At 41.9% G+C, this 20,234-nt stretch overlaps 1 long non-coding RNA gene across 1 annotated transcript; it reads left to right on the top strand.

The window, feature by feature from the left end:
* The first annotated feature begins 623 nt into the window (after positions 1-623).
* Positions 624-10,278, top strand: LOC115478207. The gene is made up of 3 exons (XR_003943462.1): positions 624-637; positions 2,043-2,044; positions 10,191-10,278. It is a non-coding gene; the product is annotated as an uncharacterized LOC115478207 (long non-coding RNA).
* Positions 10,279-20,234: the final 9,956 nt, after the last annotated feature.

The raw sequence follows: 20,234 nt of genomic DNA on the forward strand, positions 1-20,234 counted from the left end.
GCAATCTGCTTCTTGCTGGCCTCCCACTTAGTCACCTCTCCCCTCTCCAGTCGGTTCAAAACTCTGCTGCCCGTCTCATCTTCCGCCAGGGTCGCTTTACTCATACTACCCCTCTCCTCAAGACCCTTCACTGGCTCCCTATCCGTTTTCGCATCCTGTTCAAACTTCTTCTACTAACCTATAAATGTATTCACTCTGCTGCTCCCCAGTATCTCTCCACACTCGTCCTTCCCTACACCCCTTCCCGTGCACTCCGCTCCATGGATAAATCCTTCTTATCTGTTCCCTTCTCCACTACTGCCTCCAGACTTCGCGCCTTCTGTCTCGCTGCACCCTACGCCTGGAATAAACTTCCTGAGCCCCTACGTCTTGCCCCATCCTTGGCCACCTTTAAATCTAGACTGAAAGCCCACCTCTTTAACATTGCTTTTGACTAGTAACCACTTGTAACCACTCGCCTCCACCTACCCTCCTCTCTTCCTTCCCGTTCACATTAATTGATTTGATTTGCTTACTTTATTTATTTTTTGTCTATTAGATTGTAAGCTCTTTGAGCAGGGACTGTCTTTCTTCTATGTTTGTGCAGCGCTGCGTATGCCTTGTAGCGCTATAGAAATGCTAAATAGTAGTAGTAGTAGTAGTAGAGGCAGGATGTGCCGTGAGACAGCTGCGCTAGCACGTTATCGGCTGCTCAACGGTGCTTCCGCTGGGCCTCCCTAATCACTATGCTGCCCAATTAGTTGGCCATGTGCTGGGCAAAATCCGAATGGATGGTTAAGGCACTGAACAGCTAAGTACCATAAGCTGTTATACGTTTTAATATTCTCTAAGAGAAGTGTCTAAAATTTAACATTTAACTTTGAATATTATTGAGATTTAGTATTTCTACCAAATGGAGGTTTCTTGCCGATGATGAAGGAGTCCTACTCCCGAGGCATCTAGCCCGGAGCTTCTTGAGGCTTTTTCCTCCGGTATTTTTGAATAAAATACACTTTACTTACCATTCACCAGTCACGAAGCACTAAGTAGAGAATCTTGTGGATTTGTGATTTCGTGTTGAAGATTTTGATTCTCTTCCTCACATAATATTTTGTTTATATCTACGAAATTACCACATGGCCATTTAAAAAAAACTATTTTTCTGCCACGCTAGAAAGTGGCCGGAGCGTGTGGCAAACCCATGCGCAAACCGCAGAACCAGCCTCTTTCTAGCGTGCCTTAGTAAAATGACCCCACACTGATTAGCATGGGAATGCCTACTTTCTGCCCCACCCAGACATGCCCCTCCAACAAAAATAAAATAAATCTTTTTAAGCACATGAGTAGAACATGCAGATTTCGAACTTACCGCCTGAGCACATCCGGCACTAAGCCATTTTGAGCTGCGGTAAGCATGTGTTAGCACTTACCACAGCTTCGTAAAAGGACCCCAAAGTTCAGGGCATAAACTCCTTCAATATCACTCTCATAGCTTGTCTTTGTAAAAAGGTTTTTGTGGGATTCACTTGCATGAGTTTTAAGACCCGACTGATAAAACATCACAGTCCATTGCATACACAGACTGTTACTGCGCCTATCACGCTTATTTTTGAAAGAGAAGGGCGCCCATCTTCCGACACAAATCGGGAGATGGTCATCCTTCTCTCAGGGTCACCCAAATCGGCATAATCGAAAGCCGATTTTGGGCGTCCTCAACTGCTTTCCATCGCGGGGATGACCAAAATTCATGCGGACGTGTCGGCAGTGTACCGAAGGCGGGATGGGGGTGTGGTTAAGAGATGGACGTCCTTGGTCAATAATGGAAAAAAGAAGGGCGTCCCTCACGAGCATTTGGCCGACTTTACTTGGTCCCTTGTTTTTCAGGACCAAGTTTTGAAAAAGTGCCTGAACTGACCAGATGACCACCAGAGGGAATCTGGGATGACCTCCCCTTACTCCCCCCAGTGGTCAACAATCACCTCCCACCCAAAAAGCAAAATTTTAAAAACATTTTTTGCCAGCCTCTATGCCAGTCTCAAATGTCATACCCAGCTCCATCACAGCAGTATGCAGGTCCCTGGAGCAGTTTTTAGTGGATGCAGTGCACTTCAGGCAGGCGGACCCAGGCCCATCTCCCCCTAACTGTTACACTTGTGCTGGGAAATGTGAGCCCTCCAAAACCCACCACAAACCCACTGTACCCACATGTAGGTGCCCCCCTTCATCCCTAAGGGCTATGGTAGTGGTGTATAGTTGTGGGGTTTTGGGGGCTCAGCACCCAAGGTAAGGGAGCTATGTACCTGGGAGCAATTTCTGAAGTCCACTGCAGTGCCCCCTAGGGTGCCCAATTCGTATCCTGGCATGTGAGAGGGACCAGTGCACTACGAATGCTGGCTCCACCCATGACCAAATGCCTTGGATTTAGTCATTTTTGAGATGGCTGTCCTCGGTTTCCATTATCTCTGAAAACCGGGGATGACCATCTCTAAGGTCGACCTAAATGTTGAGATTTGGGCGTCCCCGACTGTATTATCGAAACAAAAGATGGACGTCCATCTTGTTTCGATAATACGGGTTGTCCCACCCCTTCACAGCACCAACCTTAGAGATGGGCGCCCTTAGAGATGGTCATCCTCGTTCGATTATGCCCCTCCACAGTACACAACATTGTTTACAAGCAGCTCATGTTTTCACAGGTCTGCAATGGCTCATCACTAAGTAGGTTACAGAGCTTTGGCATAGTGATAATGTTAAACTTAGTTGAGATTGATGTGAATAACATTGGAGTTTTGAATTGTAGTCAATGAAATCTGAGAGAATGAATGATGACATTGATTGGAACAGTTTAATATGAGCATGAATATATTAATACAATCTGTGCTTTTTTTGAATGCCATGGTGTTTTCGATATTGAATTATGCAAATGTTAGCTCAATAAAAGTAGCAATTGTTGAAGAATGGAGTGACATTGGGGGAAATGAAGAATGTCATTAGTTAGAATAGTCTAATATGAAGATGAATAGCTTAACAGAAATTGTGCTTTCTTGAAATTTGTTGTTCTGTTTTTGACACCGAACTAATTGATCCATCTTGCGAATGACCATGAGTTCAATAAAGCTGCAATTGTTGAAGAACAGAGTGATCTCATCATCCTTCATAATAAAACTGGTAACAAGTGTCCATTGGTTCGTGAGCAGCACAGCCTTCCTTCTGAAGCAAAAGTTTTTAAAACTCAAATCGTGTAGACATTTATAAAATCCTAAAAAAAATTAATTTAATGGATTAGATCTATGATTAAAATTTGTGATAAAAAGAACTGCAGATATCAGAAGCTTTTCAAGCCTTTTTGTTTGATGGTCCTTAATTATTTCATTGAAAGAACCTCCCTTTATCCATTTTAGTGATAGACCTGAGTGTATGTGCCATGTAATCGATGAAAGATCTTTGTAGAAATTTGGGGGGGAAATTCTATATAGGCTGCTCAAAGTTAGGTGCCGGGGTTAGCCACACTAAGGGACCTTTTTACTAAAGGGTTGGTGTGCAGCAACTGACTTGCCATGCACCAGTCCAGAACTACCACAGGAGCCGGCGGTGGTTCAAACCCCATGTGTGCACCATTTCCAGCACTACAAAAATATATTCTATCTTTGAAGCACCGGGGTTTACCTGGCGGTAGTCGGGCAGCATCCCACACTGCCAGGTTACTGCCGGATTAGCACAGGAGCCCCTACTGCCATCTCAATGGGTGGTGGTAAGGGCTCACCCCCCTCCAAATGACCAAGCGGTAAGTGTTTCACTTACCACACGGCCATTTCTTTTCCTCAAAAGGGGGGTAAAAGTGGCCCTCAGCGTGTATCAAAAACACGCTGATTCTAGTGCAGGCCCTCTTTTACGGCAGCTTAATAAAAGGGCCCCTAAGCATGAATTAATTCTGCAAAGGCCATTCTGTGTAGGACAACCTTCATAGAATATTACCTTAAGTGTGCATTTCCACCAAATTCTATAAAAAGTGTGTGCGCAAATTTAAAATTTGCACCCTAGTCCATAAGATCCTCTATGGAGAAGCTCCAGCTTATATGGATGCCCTTGTCAACTTGCCACCAAGGAATTCACTTAAATCTTCTCGTTCATACTTAAACCTTCATTACCCTGCGTGTTTTGGTCCTATAAAACCACATACGCTTCCACCTTTTCCTACATCAGCACTCATTTGTGCTGATGTGCTGAAAGATCAGTGGGGGGGGGGGGGGTCACTGATTTACTATGAAGATTCCAGAAGAGGATTCGTATTCCCTCTGTTTACCTATCCTGTAGTACGGGTTTCATCATTTATTATTTGAGTTCTATTCTAATGTCCCCCTTAATAACTGTACCCCATTTACAAGAAGCCCATCTCAGGTTTTGATTATTAAAGAAAACGGACAAAGAACAGACTGACTCCAGTCCCCCAGTCTTCATCCAGTACTGCATGAATATGATTTGTAGATGAAAAATAACTTTTTTTGAACTCCCTATTCATCTTTCTGTATCTTTATGTAGGAGATACAGTATGACTTGAGCCTTTCCGGATAACTCTCTTACTTAGATAAAATAAATAAAAAAAGCTAATTTTGTAGGACCCTTTCTTCATAATTGCTTGAATTTAAAATCTAATTTAAAGCTGGAGAAATGTTTAATTAATTCCAATATCAAATAATAAGCGACGACAAGATCAGTTTAGCTTCTTGGGTTATCTCAGTAACACGCAGCCTTATGCTTGCTCTTAAACTTAATTATAATTCTAAAAGGGAACATGTGCAGAGGACTGAACTCAATGCACGTTGAACAGGTTCACTTTGTTTAAAATCTCATATATCTCTCTGCCTTTTCATACTGGAAGAAGAAAAGTTTACAGTGCCGAGGTAAACAAATGACATAGTTTACTTCAGGTTTTTAAATGAGAAGGTGCATTTATCCTCAGGTGATAAATGCACCCTCCAATTGCTAGGGACATTAAAGAAAACAATGTTCTGCTGAATTAAAGGATCTATCATTCAGAGATAAACAATTCTTTTTATTTTCCCCTGCAATCTGTTTTCTAGAAGTCTTTTAAATGAGTTTGGTGGTATATAAATTTTCAGAATATGCTTCTCCAGCTTGAATGACATATTTGTATAACCGTGGGCCAACAGTAATACTGATCTAAAGTAAGACCGTTTTGAGGTTTCTGCCGCAATCAATTTTTCTATCAAGTAAAGAAATAAAGGAGACCTATTTAAAAATGTGCAATAAAGTTTTACAATTGCCATGAGTTAGTTACAAAAATTATGGCTGTTGGGGGTGTGGCCACCATTTGCTGCATTTACCACGTAGCACTTCCTTTTACCCTCTAATACTATGAACTTGAGTGCACAATTTTATGCTTAGCGAACAAAGTTGCATATGCAAGTTATAGAATGTTAATTGAGCATCCTGCTTATTTTCGAAGGAGAAGGGCGCCCATCTTCCGACACAAATCGGGAGATGCGCGTCCTTCTCCTAAGGCCGCCCAAATCGGCATAATTGAAAGCCAATTTTGGGTGTCCTCAACTGCTTTCCGTCGCAGGGACGACCAAACTTCAAGGGGGCGTGTCAGCAGTGTACCGAAGGCGGGACGGGGGCTTGGTGAAGAGATGGGCGTCCTCGGCCGATAATGGAAAAAAGAAGGGCATCCCTGACGAACCCTTGGCTGACTTTACTTGGTCCATTTGTTTTCACAACCAAGCCTCAAAAAGGAGCCCAAACTGACTAGATGACCACCGGAGGGAATCGTGGATCACCTCCCCTGACTCCCCCAGTGGTCATTAACCCCCTACCACCCTCAAAAAAACAACTTTAAAAACCTTTTTTGCCAGCCTCAAATGCCATACTCAGGTCCATCGCAGCACTATACAGGTACCTGGAGCAGTTATAGTGGGTGCAGTGTACTTCAGGTAGGTGGACCCGGGCCCATCCCCCCCCTACCTGTTACACTTGTGGTGGTAAATGTGAGCCCTTCAAAACCCACCACAAACTCACTGCACCCACATCTAGATGCCACCCTTCATCCCTAAGGGCTATGGTAGTGGTGTACAGTTGTGGGGAGTGGGTTTTGGGGGGCTCAGCACACAAGGTGAGCTATGTACCTGGGAGCAATTTTTTAAGTCCACTGCAGTGCCCCCCTAGGGTGCCCGGTTGTTGTCCTGGCATGTCAGGGGGACCAGTGCACTACGAATGCTGGCTCCTCCCATGACCAAAGGGCTTAGATTTGGTCGTTTTTGAGATGGGCATCCTCGGTTTCCATTACCGGCGAAAACCGAGGTCGCCCATCTCTAAGGTCAGCGATCTCAACATTAAGGTCGACCATCTCTAAGGTCGACCTAAATGTTGAGATTTGGGTGTCCCCGACCGTATTATCGAAACAAAAGATGGACACCCATCTTGTTTCGATACCCCGCCCCTTCGCCAGGACGTCCTTAGAGACTGTTGCCAGCTGAATACTGACCTGCATAGTTTTCAAAAATTCTGATTGATATCGCATTTATCAATGCATTCAGAGGCAAGATGTTTGCAGTCTAATCACTATGCCGAAACTACATCAGTACAAAACCTTGAGATGTATAGCAAGCCCCTTTTCATGTTTAAAAATATTTGCATTAATTACTGCAGACCTGACAATAGACACGGAGTTCAACTGTTAACACAGAGAAAAGCTTAGATTCACACTTCACTTTATGAGAATGCCTCCAGCCATGATTTACCCATGGAATCAGAGTCAGCGCTAAAAATAGCAAACCCTCCCCGATACAAGCTGACACCTCCCGGTCAACAAGGTAAATATTCAAGCAAAGCCTGCACAGATTCCATTGCATCCCATTTATCTTGTGTCTCAGCGGATTTTTTTTTTTTTTTTGTAATAAAATGTCAAAATGCAGAGTTCCAATTACGCATTTGCAAAGAGTCATCACCGTCTTCTTCCTGTTACATTCTCAGAAACACATACTTAGTTGCTTTCTAGAAGTAACCCTAGGTGCAAACACACATTTTCTCCTATCCAGGCAGATGCCTGTAATACAGAAGCTCCTGGGCATAAACATTCAAATACCATAAGGACACAGAATTAAAAAAAAAAAATTATTAGCTACTAATTAAAGAATTACACATTTCAAAAGGTGTTCTTGTTTAGGTGCTGTCTGCTCAGTGGCCACGAACAGAGAGGGGGTGTTAATTAGGTTTGTCAGCACTAACCACTGTCTCCTGCCATAGAAAAAAGCCTGCACTGTATGATTCCTGTTAATTCTGCAGCAATTGAAATACATTCGCATTCTGAATTTCCCCCCATCCTCCATATCTCTCTATATAAAAGGCAACCCAACGTTCTATGAAGCCTCCAGCCGGAAGTGTGAAAGGGGCGAGATATCCGGTTTCCTTATGAGTGTCTGCCCCGCCCTCTCTGTAACACAGTCAGTGAAGGAAAACAGCAGAGCACGAAATCAAATCGCTGGCTCTGTAACAGTGAAGGACTCAGAGGGGGGAGGGGAGAGAGGCCAGAGGGCAGGGACACACACACTCCCACATGCACACAGAAGAAAACATTGCTAGCCCCCATTTCATTTGCATCAGAAACGGGGCTTTTTTACTAGTAACATATATTATGTGGGGGGAAAAATCCAATTTTGTGTATCTTATACGCAGAAATGTCTGGACACCAAGAGTTGCAAGTGTCTACATTATGCGAATATAAATATTACAATACCAACATCATTTATATAGAGAATTCTGTAATATTCCTGCACATGTAACTCTCAGAACTGATGCAATATTTGAAATACCAACAATATATAATGGCATAAAGGGAATTGCATATACATACATGGGGCATGTACTGGATTGTTATTTTGTACACAATCATAAATTATTATTATTATTATGTGCATTTTGCTAAGGTCCTGCACATTGTTCTCTTCCAGAACACTTTCTCTTTAACTCATTGTCTGGGCTATATCTTTTTTACCCATTCCTTTCAAGGAAGCATGTTAAATTCTTTTCCATAAATAGCTAAAAGTTGATACTAATGGGCTCATTTTCGAAAGAGAAGGGCGCCCATCTTTCGACACAAATTTGCGAGATGGGCGTCCTTCTCCCCGGGTCGCCCAATTCGGCATAATCGAAAGCCGATTTTGGGCGCCCTCAGCTGCTTTCCGTCGCGGTGACGACCAAAGTTCCCGGGGGCGTGTCGGAAGCGTTGCAAAGGCGGGACTGCGGCGTGCTTAACACATGGGCATCCTCGGCCGATAATGGAAAAAAGAAGAGCATCCCTGACGAACACTTGGGCGACTTTACTTGGTCCTTTTTTTTATGACCAAGCCACAAAAATGTGCCCTAAATGAACACCAGAGGGAAATCGGGGATGACCTCCCCCTGCTCCCCCAGTGGTCACTAACCCCCTCCCACCCTAAAAAATGTTTAAATATTTTTCCAGCCTCTATGCCAGCCTCAAATATCATACCCAGCTCCATGACAGCAGTATGCAGGTACCTGGAGCAGTTTTAGTGGGTACTGCAGTGCACTTCAGGCAGGCGGACCCAGGCCCATCCCCCCCTACCTGTTAAACTTGTGGTGGTAAATGTGAGCCTTCCAAAACCCACCACAAACCTACTGTACCCACATGTAGGTGCCCCCCTTCATCCCTAAGGGCTATGGTAGTAGTGTACAGTTGTGGGGAGTGGGTTTTGGGGGGAGGGTTGGAGGGCTCAGCACACAAGATAAGGGAGCTAATGCACCTGAGAGTTTTTTCTAAAGTCTACTGCAGTGCCTCCTAGGGTGCCCAGTTGGTGTCCTGGCATGTCAGGGGGACCAATGCACTACGAATGCTGGCTCCTCCCACAACCAAAATGGTTTGGATTTGGTCGTTTCTTAGATGAGCGTCCTCGGGTTCCATTATCGCCGAAAATTGGGGACAACCATCTCTAGGGACGACCATCTCTAAGGTCGACCTAAATGTGGACATTTGGGCGTCCCCGATCATATTATTGAAACGAAAGATGGCCGCCCATCTTGTTTCGATAATACGGGTTTCCCCGCCCCTTCGTGGGGACATCCTGCGAGGACACCCTCAGGAAAACGTGGGCGCCCTGTTCGATTATGCCCCTCCACATGTAACAAAAACACCCCTGGGCAATATTAGCTGTACAGTTTCAAATGGAAATTACATAAAGGGGATAATTTTAAGGATAAACAGCCAGAAATGTTTCATGTTGTATTATGTCCCATGTCATTTCTGGGAATGTTCATTTTATTTATTTGCCTTTGGCCATTTTTTTTCATCACAGGAGCAAAGTCATTAAGGGGCTCCTTCACAGAGCGGCGGTAAGTCCAAAACGGGCTTACTGCTCGGTCTTCTGGGACTACCGCTAGCCCAATGCAGCTGCCGGCGGTAGTCCCACCCCGATCGTGCACCATTTCCAGGGAAAAAGAAAACTCCCGGAAATTGCTTGTGCGGCGTTAACCTGGGGTAATTGGGCATCTCCGCACACTGCCTAGTTACCACCAGGTTAGCACGGGAGCCCTTATCGCCACCTCAAGGGGTGGGGGTAAGGGCTCCCTGCCAAATGGCCACATGGTAAGAGTTCTCTTAAAGTGGCTAAATTGCAAACAAATATATGTGTATCTGGGAACTTCAGAATATAACAGCATGAAGGCAATAGTTGCAACAACCATTCAGTCGTGGATTCCAAGTCATTTTTAGATTGTAAGCTCTATCGCGCAGGGACTGTCTCTCTGTGTCAGGTGTTCAGCGCTGCGTGCATCTGGTAGCGCTATACAAATAATAATAATCACACTTCATTTCTCTATGTAAATTTTGATTGCAATTACATCAGTTCAAAATATAAAGGGAAAAAAAAAAAGCTTTCCTGCACTTACTAACCTGTAGTTTACAGGCCAGAGGTGTTCTCGTTGCATTTGCGAGTAGTTGGGTATTTGTTTTTGTTTTTTTTCTTTTTCTGAAAAATGATAACCCACTCCCTGAGGTGTAATTATCTTTTGTGAGAAAACAGGCTTGCAAAGCCTTCTTTGCTTGCCAGGTTTGTAAAATTTCTAGATGGTACTACTGTATGTGTGAACAGTTTACTACAGAAAAAGAGTGAAATCTGCTTATTTTTCACCAATAGGACTTTGAATGCAAAAAAAAAAAAAACCTTACAAAACTCCAGTATTTCAGTCTTTGGTAACCACAGCTGATACTGTAACGTCATAATGCCTCATTGCACCAATGGCTAAGAGCCAACCTCATCTGTGATGTCACAATGGCTTGATTGCCCTATGCTTGGCTCACTTTTATTACATATAGCAGTGATTTTGATTCTAGAGTCATTAATGGAGGACGTTTTCAATGTGGGCTACTGTTAAACAGGATTATTTTACTGTTAATCCCAGTTATTAGTAATTAGGTCTCATTGCATAAAATGAGACCTTGATCGGTTTATCTAATGATTATCAATAGAAATCAAACAAAATAAAACATGGAAAAGAAAATAAGATGATACCTTTTTTATTGGACATAATACATTTCTTGATTAGCTTTCGAAGGTTGCCCTTCTTCGTCAGATCGGAAATAAGCAAATGTGCTAGCTGACAGTGTATATAAGTGAAAACATTCAAGCATTACTATGACAGTCTGACAGGGTGGGAGGAGGGGGGTGGGTAGGAAGTATGCATGGGGACATCAAAGTATATCATTGATATTCTAACAGGATGGGTGTGGATAGGTGAGGGGAGGGTGATCAACAGAGACATACTGCTTTATGGTTTATAATGGGCTAGGAACCCCAGATCCTTGTTAAGTCCTTTCTGTTGGGTGTTAAAATATTCAATCATTCTGACTTCAAAGGTCTTACGTTCTTGTATGGTTTTAAAGTTACCTTTGAGGATTCTCACTGTGAAGTCACTGGTACAGTGTCCTGGTCCTGTAAAATGTTGACCAACAGGCGTGTAACGAAGGATGCTTAAGACAAGATTCAATTTACATAGACATCATATGAACAATACTGGTGCTAGCAGGGTTCCCACGCCTGTTGGTCAACATTTTACAGGACCAGGACACTGTACCAGTGACTTCACAGTGAGAATTCTCAAAGGTAACTTTAAAACCATACAAGAACGTAAGACCTTTGAAGTCAGAATGATTGAATATTTTAACACCCAACAGAAAGGACTTAACAAGGATCTGGGGTTCCTAGCCCATTATAAACCATAAAGCTGTATGTCTCTGTTGATCACCCTTCCCTCACCTATCCACACCCACCCTGTTAGAATATCAATGATATACTTTGATGTCCCCATGCATACTTCCTATCTACCCCCCTCCTCCCACCCTGTCGGACTGTCATAGTAATGCTTGAATGTTTTCACTTATATACACTATCAGCTAGCACATTTGCTTATTTCCGATCTGAGGAAGAAGGGCAACCTTCAAAAGCTAATCAAGAAATGTATTAAGTTATGTCCAATAAAAAAGGTATCATCTTATTTTCTTTTCCATGTTTTATTTTGTTTGATTTCTATTGATAACCTTAAGAGTGGACTAACACGGCTACCACACTCCTCTACTTTATCTAATGAGATATCATTACCAGTGATACAATAATCTTGAATTGTTAGGGTTATTTTGGACTCAGCTCTAGCCTTTGAGACCCAAGATAAATAGTTTGATAAAGAAGGTATTTTTTTAAACTTAAGCAATTAAGACTTATTCGGTCTTCATTTTGTGAAGAGTATTTTGCTCTGTGATACTCTCCCATTTAGTTTGTTGTAATTCGATCTATATAGGTCTACCTTGGAAGTCATCGATTAAATTACAATTACTTCAGATTATAGTGGCAAGAATGATTTTTATATGTGCTGAATATGAAAGCGCATCTCCTTTGTTAAGGAATCATCATTGGCTCCCTAATACAAGCAAGGATTATGTTTAAGGTTCTTTGTTTTGTTTACAAGGCTTGGAATGGCTTGACTCTTGATTTTCCGATTAATCAATTGAAATTCTCTCCTTCCAATTATGAATATCGTTCAAAATATCATTTTCTATTTTTTTTTCCTTCACCCACTGGTCTTTGATAAAGTACATATTGGAAGGCTTCTTTTTCATATTTTTTAGGCTCCATTTGGAATGACTTGCCTTTAGAATTAAGGATGGACTCTTATTATTCTTTTAAGAAAAGGTTAAAAATGTATTTTTTTAAATAAATTTTTAGCAGTTTAGATTTATGACTGTATTAGTATACGCTAGCTTTATATATACATTACAGTATTATATTTCCAGTCCATTTTCTGCTTTTTTGGGCTTAATATCTTTTTCTAAACTGCCCAGGACCAGCAGAATTGAGCGGTCAAGAAATTCCTAGATAAGATTAGACCTGTGGTAAATCAGCACAAGTTAGAGGTAAAATAACATGTCTTAACAGTAGCCCACGTTGATAACTCCCCTCCTCCCCTTTAGTGTGAAGCGTTTCAATCTCTGGTAACCAGAGCTGATATTGTGATGTCATAATGCTTCATTCCACCAATGCCCAAGAGCCAACCTCATCAGTGATGTCACAATGGCTTGATTGACCTATACTTGACTCACTTTTATTAGAATATATATAGCAGCGATTTTGACTTCTAAAGACATTTCTTTTTTTCTTTAATTAAGAGGTGAAAACACATTTCTTCATCCAGCTTTCAAAGAATAGACTGCCCAGGACTGTTTGCATGCGAGAATTTAAGAGTGAAAATGCACCTGTTTATTCAGGTTTATATACATCTATTTGAAATCTCAGCGGAGAATCATTGACTACTACACATCTGAAAAAAATTCCATTCTTGTTCACTGTTTGGTACAGACACAAGCTATTAACATTTTTTATTTCCATTTTTATTGATTTTGTTCTAATACAAGGAAACCCTATTGTGGCTGAATAATTAGAAAGTTTTAAAGTTTTCATGTATTAAATGCTATATCGGAAATACACCATTACTCTCCTCATCGGTGTTCACACTGTTCTATAGTACATTATAATGGAAAACAAAAATAGCTAGTAAACCATTGGCTATAGTGTTCAATGGGAAAAGGAGAATATTATAATGCCTTTGTATCACTCCATGTTGTGACTGCACCTCAACTATTATGTCCAGTTCTGGTCACATAATCTCAAAAAAGATATAGTGGAATTATAAAAGATACAGAGAAGGATGAACAAAATGATAAAGGGGTTGGGATGACTTCCCTATGATGAAAGGCTAAAGAGGCTAGGGCTCTTCAGTTTGGAGAAGAGACAGCAGAGGGGAGATATGGTAGAGATCTATAAAATAATGAGTGGAGTGGAATGGGTAGATGTGAATCGTTTGTTTACTCTTTCCAAAAATACAAGGACCGGGGGGGGGGGGGCACACAATGAAGCTACTAAATGATACATTTAAAGCAAATTAGAGAAAATATTTCTTAACCCATCATGTAATTAAACTCTGGAATTCATTGCCAGAGAATATGGTAAAAGCAGTTAGCAGAGCAGGGCTTAAAAAAGGTTTGGACAAGTGTCTAAGGGTCTTTTTTATCAAGCCATTCTAGTGGCTCCAGTGCTGTAATGCCGACAAAGCACATTACATAAGTACATAAGTAATGCCATACTGGGAAAAGACCAAAGGTCCATCGAGTCCAGCATCCTGTCCCCGACAGCAGCCAATCCAGGTCAAGGGCACCTGGCAAGCTACCCAAACATACAAACATTTTATACAAGTTATTCCTGAAATTGTGGATTTTTCCCAAGTCTATTTAGTAGCGGTCTATGGACTTGTCCTTTAGGAAACCGTCCAACCCCTTTTTAAACTCTGCCGTTAGCACTGCCGGGTGGGAACTGCTAGTGCGGCTTGATAAAAGATGCCCTAAAAGAAAATTCCATAAGCCATTACTAACATGGACTTGTGAAAATCCACTGCTTATTCCTGGGATACTACAATATATGGAATGAGGAGAAAATCATTCAGAACATTTGCAATTAGTAACAAGGTGGAGTCTCATATATTTTTGCACGAATATTCACATCACTCCCTTGGTGACTCTATTGACGTGCATAGATTTAATCATCGACTGAAACCACCTCTACCCTAAAGTTGCAATTCATTAAACTTAACATGCTAAAAAGTGCAAATATATGTGAATATATGCAAAAGACACCACACCCACACCATTTAACTGAGTCGTGTCTTGACATAGCCCCTTGGGTTCCCCCAGAAGAAGCGTAGCGAAACAGGCACTGTCGGGGCTTCTACACACTCCAATCTGAATAAGGGAGTTTATATGCTCCGCAAGTTAAGTGTCTTTTGCAGATATTCACATATATTTGCACTTTTTAGCATGTTAAGTTTAATGAATTGCAACTTTAGGGTGGAGGTGGTTTCAGTCGATGATTAAATCTATGCACGTCAATAGAGTCACCAAGGGAGTGATGTGAATATTCGTGCAAAAATATATGAGACTCCACCTTGTTACTAATTGCAAATGTTCTGAATGATTTTCTCCTCATTCCATATATTGTAGTAGCCTATATCATATTAGGAGCAAGTCAAGCCATACAGTTTTTTGTTTTCGCTATTCCTGGGATAAGCAGCATAAAATCTGTTTTCATCTTTGAGATCTTGCCTAGGTACTTGTGACCTAGATTGGCAACTATTGGAAAAAGGATACTGGGCTTGATGAACCTCTAGTCTGTTTACCAGTATAGCAATGCTTATATACTTATAGATAAATAATTTTGGTTGTCATGCTTGTCCACTTGGATGCATAGAATTAGAGCAGGTAGGTTGAAAGGAATACCCTTCAAATGATTTTACTTGAGTAATCAAGCAGTTATCTGATTCAAATTAGAAGATGTTAGTTGTCCTCCAAATTGTCACTGCAAAGCGGTGGGACAGAAGCTAAGGGAAGGGTAAAACCAGCAAGCAATACATGGAAATTTAATTTTAAAATATTCATGGCACCAGCCTGGATCCAAATTCTCAAATGGATACTCTGGGGCCCTTTCACTAAGCCGTGTAAGCATCTAGGTGCGCCCAACGAATGAAAAAAATGGAGTTACCACCTGGCTATTGCGTGGCTTTTGTGGTAATTTCATTTTTGCCGCCCGTCCAATACACGTGGCCAAAAAATAATTTTTATTTTCTGCCGTGCGTATCGGACGTGCGCCAAGTGGCAGTTGGCAAGCATAGGTCATTACCGCACGGTTACCGCGTCAGACTTTACCACTAGGTCGATGGTTGGTGATAAGGTCTCAGACCCAAAATGGACGTCCGTTTTCAGCAAAAATGTTAAAAAGGCCTTTTTTACAGGTGCGCTGAAAAATGATTCTGCGCGCGCCCAAAACCCGTGCCTACACTACTGCAGGCCATTTTTCAGCACAGCTTAGTAAAAGGACCCCTCTGTGAGGGGTTTCTCTTGTAAAATTTGCTTCCATGTTTTTCTAGCTATAGACATGCAAAGAAAAGGCCCTGTTTACAAAGGTGTGCTACTGTTTTTAGCATTCGCTAACCATGTAGATGCCTATAATATTTCTATGGGCATTATAACAAGGCTACTGCCAGGGTGGCTGGGATGAAGCATTTAGACCCTAAAATACAAGTACCAGAAGCCATTGCAAGGAGGGAGGCAGAGAATAATCTGGAAACAAGGGAATGGATTCCCAGCTCCAGCAGAGGGAGCCAGGGAGATAGCCAGGCTGAGCCTATAATTTTGATCCCCACTAGGGGGAGGCGAAGGGAAGAAGCTCCGTTCCCCTGGATACGCAATCAATATACCATGCGGCCTAGCTGGAATAGAGAGGGGCCCATGGAGAGGGAAGAAGATGATTGGATGGATTATATGGAAGGAGGGGTAGATCAGAAGGGGAAGGAATCCCAGGAGGGGGGAGAAGCCTCTATGGAGTGGGAGAGTTCTAAGGCAGGGATGGCCAGCTCCTGGGGTTTTTTGGAAGGGTGTTGGAGGTGAGAGAAACCTGCTTTATTGGAAGCCTGATGTATTTGGAAGCCTACTTCATTTACCTGCTTTATTGGAAGCCTGATTTATTTGGAAGCCTGCTTTACTGGAAACCTATGTGGTTGGAACCTGTTTGTTTGGGGATAACCTATGTACTGAAGTTTGTGACAGCTGTTATTGGCTCGATAATAAAAATCGTTTGACCTAGCCACTGTCTGCAATTGTGGTGAGATCTGGAAAACGGCTGGTGGATGGCTCCACCTTGCTGGGAAGCAGTGGACCCTTTTCACAGCATCTATACAGTTAATGCATGCTAATGTTTAGGGTGCCTTTGTAAACAGGGCCCAAAGTAGCATAATTCCACAGTAACACAGTAAATGTCGGCAGATAAACACCCGCACCGTCCATCCAGTTTGCCAACAAAGGTGAAGACGCACCCACTACTCTGTGCAGGTTATACTCACTCATGCTTAAATACTGGTTGGCGATTTACAACATGCCAACGACATAGGCAGTTAAATATGATGCAGTCTTGAGACAATGTTATATAACCAAGGGGCCCTCTTTTACTAAGGTGCATAGTCGCCTACGTGCATCCAACACATGTCAATGTGGAACTACTGCCTGGCTAACGCATGCCCTAGGCAGTAATTTCATTTTCTAAGCAAGTTCGATACGCGCGGCAGAAAATATTTTTTATTTTCTACCGAGTGGTGCTAACCGGGTGGTAATCGGCAGTGTACGCACGCTGATGATTACCGCCCAGTTAACACATGAGACCTTACCGCTAACCCAATAGGTGGCAGTAAGGTCTCAGGTCCAAAATAGATGCACGCCAATTTTTATTTTGCCGCACGTCCATTTTCGGGCAAAAAAAAAAAAAAGGTTTTTGCAGGTGCACTGAAAAATGGACCTGCGCGTGTCCAATACACGTGCCTACAACAGTGCAGGCCATTTTTCAGTGTACCTTAGTAGAAGGACCCCCAAAAGTATTGCTAACAGTATTTAACTTGCTAATCTCAACATTAAGATGTTTTCCCCACCCCTTGAGATGCACAGTACCCTCACTAAAAAGCCCTCTGTGTGACTAGCTTTCAAGAGCTCTATACCCTTGTCAGTACAAAATGTGCTAACGATAATGATACCCAAATGCACAAGCTCATTACAGGTTGCATTGCAAATTATGAAGCAACGCTCATTTATAGGTCAGTATGGTTCAAACAGCTTCCATATTTCTATTGATCTTGTGAAGAAAAACTGGTAAGTCCATAAGATTTCTCTTTACCAATAGGGTTCGAAAAATAAAACCTGCAAAATGGACCAAGCCACCCTGGCACAAATTTTTTTTTCCAAATTTGCATGTCACTTAGTTGAAATTCTAGTGTGTACTTAACATAGTTTATCTAATCCAACTATTGTGTGGATGTAGCAACCAACACAAGATTACTCTTTGATTGTAATTTAAATGGATTTTGCTAGTAAATTGGATTTTGTTATGCTTCATAAGAATGGATTTCATGAAGCACGCTAAATTGCCTACCTTGATAAATTGCTATGGATCAGAGGAGAAACTTCATTTCATGCAACCTTTGAAATATCTGTGAAGAAATGTAAAATTTAAGATTGCAAATCATCTGTGATTCGAGCGTGTCTAAGCAAATGCTCCTTTCTAGACACTTTTCTTTTTTCATACGTAATATCAAAAGGAACTATACACATGGTAACAGATGTGGAAATTGGTTTTGAAAAGCTACCATTCTTCCTGAAGAAAGACTTTCAATATTGTGCTTGATTACCATTTCTAATTACTGTAATATACTATCTCGTTTGATTGCAATGGCATGAAAAGAACAGAAGGAAATGGATGGCTCATGGTCAGCTCAGGGTTTCTGAACCTTGATGGCTCATGCTCAGCTCAGGGTTTCCGAACCTTGTGTCTGTAGGTCATAGGTTCTTCATCCGAATCTTGTGTCTGTAGGTCATAGGTTCTTCATCCAAGTTCTATAGTAATGGCAGATGAAGTTCAATGTTGACAAGTGCAAAGTGATGCATGTGAGTAAGAGGAACCCGAATTACAGCTATGTCATGTAAGGTTCCGCGTTAGGAGTCACAGACCTAGAAAGGGATCTGGGAGTTATCGTGGATAAGACGTTTAAAACTTCTGCTCAGTGTGCTGCGGCGACTAAGAAAGTGCACAGAATGTTGGGTATTATTAGGAAATGGATGGAAAACAAACACAAGGATGTTATAATGCCGTTGTATCGCTCCATGGTACGACCGCACCTCGAATATTGTGTCCAATTCTGGTCGCCGCATATCATAAAAGATATAAAGGAATTGGAGAAGGTGTAGAGAAGGGCGACGAAAATGATAAAAGGGATGGAACGACTTCCCTATGAGGAAAGGCTGAGAAGGTTAGGGCTCTTCTGCTTGGAGAAAAGGCAGCTGAGGGCTGATATGATAGAAGTCTACAAGATAATGAGCAGAGTAGAGCGGACAGATGTGAAGCATTTGTTTACACTTTCAAACAACAATAGAACCAGGGGACACAAGATGAAGCTAGAATATGGTAGATTTAAAAGAAACAGGAGAAAGTTTTTCTTTACTCAGCGTGTAGTTGGACTCTGGAACTCGTTGCCGGAAAATGTAGTGACAGCAGCTGGCCTTACGGAGTTTAAGGGGGGTTTGGACAGATTCCTGAGGGAAAAGTCCATTGAACATTATTAAAAATTAATTTGGGGGGGGTGGGTTTGCCGGAGACAGGATGCTGGGCTTGATGGACCATTGGTCTTTTCCCAGTATGGCGGTGCTTATGTTCTTATGCTTATCATTTGGAAGTCCTTTGGTAGCCTACCTGAAATGAACTGGCAGCCCACTTCACAATAAAAGCATCACTAGCTTCACTGTTGGGGGTCTCCTTATATAAGCAGACTGCTGAGAGACTGTTCTCTTATATCTAACACAGAAACATAGAAAATAATAGTAGATAAAGACCATAAGTACATACAGTCTAAATTGGGACTACCGCCAGCCCAACGTGGCTGCCAGTAGTAATTCCACCCCGAGTGTGATGGCAGCTACCACCCCCAGCGTGCCATCGTATCCGGAACTACAAAAATATTTTTATTTTTGTAGCGTCAGTGTGTACTTGGTGGCAATTGGGCACTTATATAAGCACTCATTATGGCTCACGCGCTAATCCTGTGCTAATTAGCTAATCTGCCATAATGTAGATGTGCTAACTGATTAGCACAGAAATGCCAACTCTCTGATACCCTACACACACCCTTCATGGGAAAAAAAATTAAAACTTCTTTTGTACATGGTTTGAACATGCAAATGTCCAACTTACTGCAGGATGCCTGAGCATATCCCACGGTAAAGCTCTTTTAAGAAGCATTAGGCGGCACCCCGGCATAATAGACCATACAAAAAAAAAAAAACAACAACAAAACAGACTAAAACCAGAACAGACCATGACAAAAAAAAAACCTTCTCCAAAAAAACCCCACAACAAAACAACCCAAGACAAAATAGACTCTTAATCAAGCTGGATTATGTTTTCAAGCAGATTTATGATCCTCACTAGATACCAAGTGTGGATAGTGAAGTCAAGCCGTAGGTAGGTGCCAGGACTTTCAAGTGACAAGCCCGTGGACTTTCTCAGTAACTTATGGCTCCTCCACTTCTTTGTACCCTTCAAATTCGTACCATTCAAAAATAAATCTATTTCATCAGGCCCTTTTGTCGGGAGTCTATTTTGTCAGGGACTTTTATGTCAGAAACTTTTTTTGTTTGGAGTTTGTTTTGTCTGGTTTCTTTTGACCGGTTTCTTTTTACCAGGTGCCGCATTAGGCACATGTCAGTACCTAGCTTAGTAAAAGGGATCATATGCCCCTGGCTGAACTAAGAGCTACATATTTGTAGCAAACATACAATAACCTCTGTTAAATCTATAAATCAATATAACGTTATTACCAGTTCTATGAAATCAATTGTAAATTTCCACGCTAAGGGGTCCTTTTGCAAAGGTGCGCTAGCATTTTTAGCACACGCAAAATACTAGAGACACCCGTATATTCCTATAGGTGTCTGAAGCGTTCAGCACGTGCTTATTTTTAGCGACGCTAGAAACACTAGCGTGTCTTTGTAAAAGGGCCCCTTGATGTGTTTTGATATGAATAATTCAACCATCTGAGCTTCCTCCTAAGATAAATGCAAGCAAAATATTTCATAAAAATATTAACGC

Source organism: Microcaecilia unicolor, chromosome 9, assembly GCF_901765095.1.
Source record: "Microcaecilia unicolor chromosome 9, aMicUni1.1, whole genome shotgun sequence".
NCBI classification, from domain to species: domain Eukaryota; kingdom Metazoa; phylum Chordata; class Amphibia; order Gymnophiona; family Siphonopidae; genus Microcaecilia; species Microcaecilia unicolor.